This window comes from Bombus pyrosoma, linkage group LG8 (genome assembly GCF_014825855.1).
Source record: "Bombus pyrosoma isolate SC7728 linkage group LG8, ASM1482585v1, whole genome shotgun sequence".
NCBI classification, from domain to species: domain Eukaryota; kingdom Metazoa; phylum Arthropoda; class Insecta; order Hymenoptera; family Apidae; genus Bombus; species Bombus pyrosoma.
The window spans coordinates 928,925-938,040 of NC_057777.1; positions in this window are offsets into that span (position 1 = coordinate 928,925).

The following is a 9,116-nucleotide window of genomic DNA, read 5'->3' on the forward strand; positions in this document are numbered from 1 at the left end:
CTTTGTTCGAAAAAGCGAAAAATGTTGCAAATTTGCGCTCGACTAAGGGAACGTAAAATTTCCTCGTGATCGACCACCAGTTCGAATTGCTTGTTACCGTTAAAGAAATGTTAATTTAGTGAAAAAGAGATGACTTTGTAACTTGTATTCCAAGGAATTTCAATTTTCTGAAATCATTCGCCACAGAATGAAGCACTTTTGTATAAGATTTTCTAAAATTAAGAAAGAAAGAAGATCGTCGTCTGCATCATGCGTTCCGAATGAATTTTGATCTTCCTTCGAGCGTCCATGACGTTAGGAAATTCGAATATTTTCGTTTTTCCATCAGACGCCCACGTATAGCCTCTTTTTTATTTAATGAGTGTTTTCCTATTTTCTGGTTGCTCGCACAGGCAACAGGTTCGTCCACTCAACCTTTGCGAGGTTCGCGTAAGTTCAGCTGCTTTGGCAATTTGGCTCAATTCAGCCAAACTGAAATTGAGCTGTTTTATGTATCATAGTTCTCGAAGGCTATCACAGATGAAATTGCCGCGTACGCAAATTTTGTTTTAATATTGTCCATGTTAATGTCATCGTAATATCTTGATAAATCTACATGGCAGGAATGGTAAGGAGAAAAAGAAAGAAAGAATTAACCGAATCTTAGAATTCTCTTTTATAACTGCAATGTTTTAAAAAACAGAGTTCTATAACGTAAACCGATGGAAACAAAAATTGCAAATGAAATGTTGCATTAACGCAACGTTGGTCTTTAATGGCTTAAGTTGTTTTGGAACCATGTGTTTTATTTACGATCGTTGCGTGAGTGTAAAATTTGTCACGCTTAACATTTATTTAAAAGAAATAAAAAGCAGATGGAAAGTTCAGACTTTTTTTCGATATTAAAATAATTTCATCCAACACTATATATATAAATAATTCTAAATTTATTATATCACATCGTGATAATCCATTTATTATCGAACATCGATAATTATTCATATTCAAATTATTCGTATCGTACGAAATCTCCATATACATCGTTTCTAAGACTGCAATGAATTTCAAGAAAAATTATCTTCGTTTAAATAGCTTCATCTTTCGCGAATCTCCGCGGTTCTCGAAACTATGAAACATTTATATCCTACTTAATGCCAGAATGAATAAGTTTCAACATTAACACTGATAAATTAACAGAAACTATCTTTATTCCAGACCAGAGTAAATTGGCTGTAATATCTTCATTCGAACACCTTTATCCTCCACGAATATTTAGAATTCTTAAAGTCGTTGAATATTCATATGCCAGTGAGGACTTGAAATTAACAAATAATCAACGACTCTTTTCATCGGCAACTATTTTCATTTAACAAACGAACACAGATGTTAACATCAGCATAGTAATAACAATAAGAGTCTCTATCAAAATCCCCTTCGTTTTCTTCGAATCGCTAGAATTCTTAAGACGAATAAGATGAGATTAAAATTAGTAAATAAACAGGAACTATCTATACGGAGGATGTTGCGAACAAATGACTAATTTCACCCAAATATTTTTATTTTCGTCAAATTCTCGGAATCACCAAATATTGGACATCCGAGTCGATCACTTCCCTTTGACGCCGACGTCGGCAAAAAAGAGAGTCGACAAAAGAACGACGACGAGTTTATTGGTTTTTTCGTCGGATTACACGAACGATGACAGGGTTCCTTTCATGGAAAATCGACATACGTCAACGCGCATATTTCAGGTATCGGCCAAACTAAAAACGTGGCGCTATTTGATCCGCGATTTGTCCAGTTTAATTGGCTGGTTGTGAAGACACAATTGTAGGATGGTTTCGACTAAACGACACCGGCCCACGGGGAATGGATGTTTGCTTCTCACTTTATTGGGGCGGTTTTAGTTGCGTCGAGAATCCAGTTATGAGGACAGTAAAGTATACATACTTGAAATCAGGGATAGCTAGAGGGATAGGAAATCGCCGGAGATTAGATTAGTCGGGGCATCCGAAATTTTGCGTACGCTTGATTTACAGTTCTCAACTATGTTCTCAAATATTAAATGTAAATAGTTTGGAACTATACGTAGTTGAATCAGTGAAGATGGATGTCTGAAAGGTGGATAGTAAGCGCGTGTAAAAATGAATTGTTTCACCCCATGTAAATTTTCCGAGTACTTGATTTATTGATATTTGATTTATTCTTCTTAAACTTCTTAACTGGAATTTGGACCTATTATTTTAAATAAATACTAAATATGAGTATTTTGAAGTTATAGATAGTCGAATTGTTGAGAATAGATGCTTAAAACTATGGGAATAAGCATATGTAAAAATGAATTATTTCGCAGTAATTCCGGTTGGATATCATTTAAATTATTAAGTTTTTAATTCAAGAGAGATGTGCTACAGTGAACTTCCACTTAAGGGTTAGATAACATTAAATACTTAAGATTTTTTCAACGGTAGTAGATTGATCTAACATCTATGTGTTTTCAATGGTATAGTGACAGGGAATATTGAAACAAAATAAAATAATCAAACAGTTCATACTACTTGTACATATCGAGCTATAAATATTACATATATGGCTATTCTACTAGATAAATCATACTGGATACCTAGAATTTAAAATATTTCACGTTCAACCAAGACACCCTAAATCATTTTAAATAGACTAAACTATCTGGCAATCAAATTATCAAGTATTCGGATCATCCTTTTTGCAATCCTTTTCAGCATTCGTTCGTCAAATGATTCATTTTACATTGAATTTCACCTTTATCCTTCCAATATAATTCCGTATACCTGATACACGTATTTGACATGTTGTTCAGGAAACCGGAAACTTAACGTAGATCATTTTCTTAATATCGTAGGAGTCGCGTAGCCGGATATACCACAGGTCGTATTCGCAGAACAGTTATCCGGTGAAAGGCTTGCAACAAAACATCAGGCTGACAGAAAATGCCAAAAACCACGCGAAGCTCGCTAGAGTGCTGAAAGATGAAACGGATGCACGTGTCGTCATTATCGTGCGATAATATTCACCGAAAGCTGGAGATCCGTGGCATTTACTTCGTCTTATGAAATTCCGTTTTTCTCCTTTACAAAACGTGTGATGCGGTTGGCGAGGAAGTTATTCTACGCGCAGAAATAAGTTGAAAATGTAAAATAAACTATTGCCATTTGAAGCTGCGTTTTTTCGAAAAATCCAATCTGAAAATTTTCGAATTTTCTTCCATGACATTTTTCTTCTCTTTTTTACGCAATGTAACACAGGACATGTGCCACAAATGGACAGTTTATTCTACATGAAAAGATACGTCGAAAATAGAATAAACTATCCGCATAACAGACTAAACGATTCCCATTCAAAGCTTCGTTTGCCGGAAAATCCAATTCGAAAATTTGCCGAGTTTTCTTCCATGATATTCCTTTTTTCTTTTTCATACAGTGTAACACAGAACGCGTGCTACAATTGGCGAGGAAGGTACTCTACGTTGAAAAACAAGTAAAAAAATGTAGGATAAAATTTGTTCGATTTAATTTTTGTTTTCGAGAGAATTGAGTTTGAAATCGGTGTTACTTCTCGATTAAAAAAATTCTTTCATATTACGAACGTTCAACGACTCATCCATCAAAATGAAAATATTTTCGATCAGCAATCCGCGCGATAGAAAAAAGATAAATTACATGATACGCGGGTTCGTGAGCTCGCCTTTTTGCTCTCAAAAAGCATGCAAATGCACATGATTTTTCTCTCCGCGTTGGCTCGTGGCCAGGTATTTACGACTTTTCTGTCAGTTCACGATCTCAGAGAAATCTCGTAGCACACGGTGTCTCACGAAAGTATTTGAATATTTACCACGGGAAACTTTTATGCATATATGGTACGCGCCATATAAAACATTTTGAAACATCAACGTTGCAAAGAGACGCGTGACTCTAGTATCTATTTTGTTAAGATTTGAAACTAATTTAAAAATGCATATAGAAGTTACAAGATATTTTCGGTAGAAAATTAGTATTCTCATGGTGCGTGAATTAGAAAATTAATATTTTCAGCGTGAATCTTCGTCGTATGATAAATGTTACAAATGGTCCCACTGAGTATTGCGGTTCATCGACATAATGGATACTCGACTGTTTAAATACTTGTGAGATCTTTGCGAAATGTTCATTCACACCAAATAATCTCGTAATTATATATACCTTGGGATTTGTTTCGAACTCTATCAGTATAATCGTGACAGTCGAGTATCTACGATGGTAGCAGCAAAATTTTTTAACGTTTCATCTAACGCGAGTAACATATTCGCGAGAGTGTTCGAATATTTTTATGCGCTAATGTACTTGCCTGAAAGCGGCGAACTTCCGGCGGAACTGTCTGCAAACATTTCACCACGTTTCGCGTATTTAACTTCGGTCGCCGCTGACGGCAAACTTTTCTCTAGCCCGCACGACAATCACAAAGATTATTCGATTCGGCAATTTTGTTATTCGTTTCATGCTATATTTCCAACCTTCTTGCAGAGTTATTTGATTGAAAGCAAGTTAGATCTAATCAAGTTCTTCGGGATTCAACGAAGAAAGTTAACTTTGAGTAAAAATGACAGTAGAAAAATTACGTTTACATTTATGAAGTTATAGCTTATTTGTTTCTCTTAATAAAAGTAAAATCGTGGAGGATACGTGTTCTAAAAACTAGAAAATATTTCGAAAAATTAAAATACCTATTTTTAGATATCCCTTTTTATCATAGAAATGGGATAGCTGCGATGTAATGAGATTTGGATCTAAAATATTATTTAATTTTCAATATTCTTTATATCTTTGGACTTGCTTGAAAAATATAGGCCTTTATGATCATCGTATTACAATCAGTGAACGAACATGGCTTCGTTCAACTGTTGTACGTCAAATAAAAAATGAAAAGAGGAAGTTTCCGAAAGTTGGGATGGCATGGATCAACAAAATCCCCTTTAGTAATAGGCTTAATTAAAAGTAAAGGCTTAATAGTTTGCAATCTTACTCGGAGGAGTTCTAACGCTCCCTGAGCCACAATATAATTCTAATTAACGATGAGAACTTCGTTAAGCGTTCTTTGCAGCTGGAATGCAACCATTTAAACCAGAGTTAGATACAACCTCGTAGAAAACAAAATTTGTGAAATATGAACGATAATTGGAAAAGTCAGAGAATCGTAAACGTTACGAAAGTTGCAAGCGCAATGAACGAAAATCTGCAGGAAAAATAAAGTGCATAAATTACAACAATTTTCATCTTATTTTCTTTTACCTTTTGAATACGATGGCGCTTGGAAAAATTTCTGATTTTATTCGAAGATCATAGTTCGTGCAGGCGACAGCTTATGGAAAAAGTTCTGCACAGCGTGGGATATACTTCTTGCGATGCATTAATGCGCCGTAAGATTGCTATGCATAAGACGAGCGATCATTACAGTTACTCGCTTGCCAGTTCAAAGTTGACATCGGTCGACTTTTATTTGCGAGATGCGATCAGGTTTGCGCGACGTCTACGAGGAGGATCAAACAAATTTGTAACTTTTTCTTTTTTTTTTTTAAATGACTATGAACCAACACTTTAATTTTGGTTATAATATATACAATTAACTTTTAATTAACAATAAGAAACACCCTTATTTTACTTTTGACGAACACCCCTACAACTCATCGTATTCGAAAAGAAAATGCAGACGTTCTAGGAAAGAAAGAATAGGCTTGCAACTAAAACTGCAACTGCGTACACGAAATTGACGTAATGAACATGAGCCATCTGTTTCGACACTTTTTGAAACTCCACGTACCTAGTCGTTAGTCGCGTTGGATAGTCGATCGCAATTAGGCAGCGCGTTAAAACATTAATTAACACCGACGCAACGAAATCCTTTGTATCGCAATTATACTTTACGGTATAATGTAGCACTGTAGCGGACATTATAGTCGCGTGACAACGAGCGTTTAATTCGTCGAATAAAATGTCTGACGTTGATTGAGACATCACACAACCGCGATGAATCGAATTTCATCGACACGTGTAAGCGGCTATCCGATGAAAAATAAACAATTCCATTTGTTCCACTCGATTCAATATGAACGTTCAATTTATTCAATTTATTCGATCGATCTGCCATCACAGGATTTAGGAAATCCCCTCTTGCAGCCAACAACAGAGAGACAGTCCAGTATTTTCCAAATATCCTTTTTTTTTTTTTCTTTCCATAAAGTTTTCGTTTCCATGTACACTTTCGCTCAAAAGTTTGCCGCAACCTTGCGCTTTTCTGGACGAAAGAAATCTTTTCATCCTTATTTTTTCTTTTTTTGAGAAAGAGAGAGAGAGAGAGAGAGAGAGAGAGAGAGATAAGAATATCGTTATTGTGACTTTTCATTTACAATTACAGTTTCTGTACTGTTCGATATTGTTCGATATTTTAAATAAAATATTTATTCATTTAACTGCTGGCTCGAAATGACTTCCATTGTGACTGAAGTATTGCTTTTTAAAACTCGTCGACCTTTCAACGCCATTTGAAAACTACTTGTGCTTGACGCGAACGTGGCCTCATCCGTCTTCGGGAGCAACTAAGCCGTGACGCCTACAAAGCGTCATCAACAATCAACGTGTTAATTATTTCTTCTAAAATTCTAAAGGGGTCCGCGCCCAACAATCAGTAATATCAATATATCAAATATATATACAATATATTAAATTGTCAAATTCGCCTTCGAAACGTCACTGCGTGTTGCGCTATGTGCATCGACTGTATTTGGAGTACACATGAATCTATCGCTGCAAAAAATATACAAATGAAAAATATTGCTCCGAGTGTTGAAATTATTTATTTCAATTACGTTGGAATAAACTAGAACGCGTTTCAATGGCTAGCAAAAATAGAATTTTTTCTAAAAGCACAAGATATGCATATGCATCGTGTTCCATCCATTAACCTGCGGTATCTCGCTATTGACATAAATTTCGAAGATCTCAAATCACAATGTAAATACTGATTAAAATATTAAATTTCAAACATTCACAGTCAATACTATTATCAATATCCCCGTCACTTGTCAATATACTCACCACATAATTTGTGCATTATGTTGGCTTTAGTATCGTAAAATATCTAAATTTCCATTGATATTCCACTTAAACCCTTCGGTATTTAATACGGAGAATATTGAAAAGCAAAAGTTGACGATATTATTGACCACGTAATACGCTGCAAACTTTTCAGACAGAGTGTAAATCGATTCGAAGAAAGAAAAAAAAAAAAAACGGAAAGAGAGACGGTTGACGCGTCTTTTACATGACAATACGTCAATGGACTTTTGCCAGACCGACGAGTAGGCGTACGAGCTATTAAAGGAGCGCACAAAACGTAGGAGCCGATGTATTCGTCTCGTTAGGAGGCAAGGTTGAGAAACCCTTTGGAAAAACGAAGAATCGTCGAATAAAGATGCCTTTCGTTCGTTTGTTTCTCATTTGCGTTTCTTCGTCTGGGATGGAAATCTCTTCTGCCTTTGAGAGAACAGTTTATGGAATGCTATTGTTAATGGAACATTTAGAATTGCGAGGCCGGTCATGGAGAAATTAGTGTGATTGTAATCGAAGAATGATAGGAAATTCTCAAAAATGGATAATTAAAATTTTCAAGATTTTGTTCTTTGACTTGATTAGGATGGTTTATAAAATGTGGTATTTAAGATTCAAAAGTAGATCGCGGGAAGATTCTTGAAACTATAAAATATAGGAAAGCATAATAAATTTAGAAGAATTAGTTTTTATTCGATGAAAAATCCAAGAACTTTTGGTACATATAATACAAATGATTAATAACTGCGAGTGAAAGAAGCAATTTGATTGTTCATGTTCCTATATTTAATCTTCAATCCCAGCGTTCGATAGCGCGATACGAGAATATAGATAAAAAGAAGTAAAACACTGCTGATATATTTTAATTTTCCACTCCCTCATTGAAATCTCTGGTGTAATTTTCACGCTATTAACGATAACATAGTCAAATATGCATAGATACTTCTGAATCTTATCGCTAGCTATTGGACAAATATTAATCGATAGGAATTTTTACTTTCGCCCGCGTCACCGATTTCAACTAGTCAAATACCAACTGACAGTTGTGCGCGATAAGAAGATATAGACAAAATAAAATCTATTAAACAGATACAACGATCGTCCGGTGTACAATTTGAAAAAAATTCTAATTCACGTTCGACGCGCAACTTGTATTCTCCAATATCTTTATCGATCGTGTATAATTTTCGGAAAACAGGAAGATACGAAAATAGAAAAGTCGGCAAATGACAATATATCAAGATAGCGAAGTAGATACAGGAGAAAATGGGAAAATAGCAAGCTAGCAAAGTAACGAAGCAGATAAATAGGAAAATGGGAAAATAACGAAATAGCGAAATTGCACAACAGTGAAACAACGAGATAGAAAAATATAAAAATATAAAATATCCGATAACAGTTTCAAAAATTTTCTTCCTGTAATCGTCTGAAATAGCAAATTAAGAAAATACCACGATACCGAAATGCAAGATACCCAACATGACTCTACAAATTCTCCTACAATCGTGTGAAATAAGCATATCTTTTAAGCCTCTGCTATATTAAGTACAGAAACGATACATTTGCCATCCTAACGAAACAAATTTCAAAATACCGTGCGTCATGCGGTATTAATTTCGCTTTCGCGTTAACCCGTCCCGTGAGAACGGGCCAGAAATCGCGCGACATCGATCCAAGTTATCTCATAATATACGAAAGAGAATTGGTCGATAACGGTATCATTTTTATTACCTATTGTTAATCGGAAGGCACGCGTCGAAGCATCGTTCACGTTGTGATACGTGACGATTGCTCGATGGTACCGTGGAATAACCGGTGTTCCTTCACACGAGGCTCATCGGCGGACGTGTCGCGTGAGACCTCCTATTTAATGACCAGCGAATATCCGCGCTATTAGCAACGACCTGGCGTTGACGTGAGTTACTTTCGAGCACAGCCTGCTAGCCTTTTATCTTATTCGAAGATGGAGCGCGATATCGGAATCAGAGATTGTAAATCACCTGTCGCTGGCATCCGCGA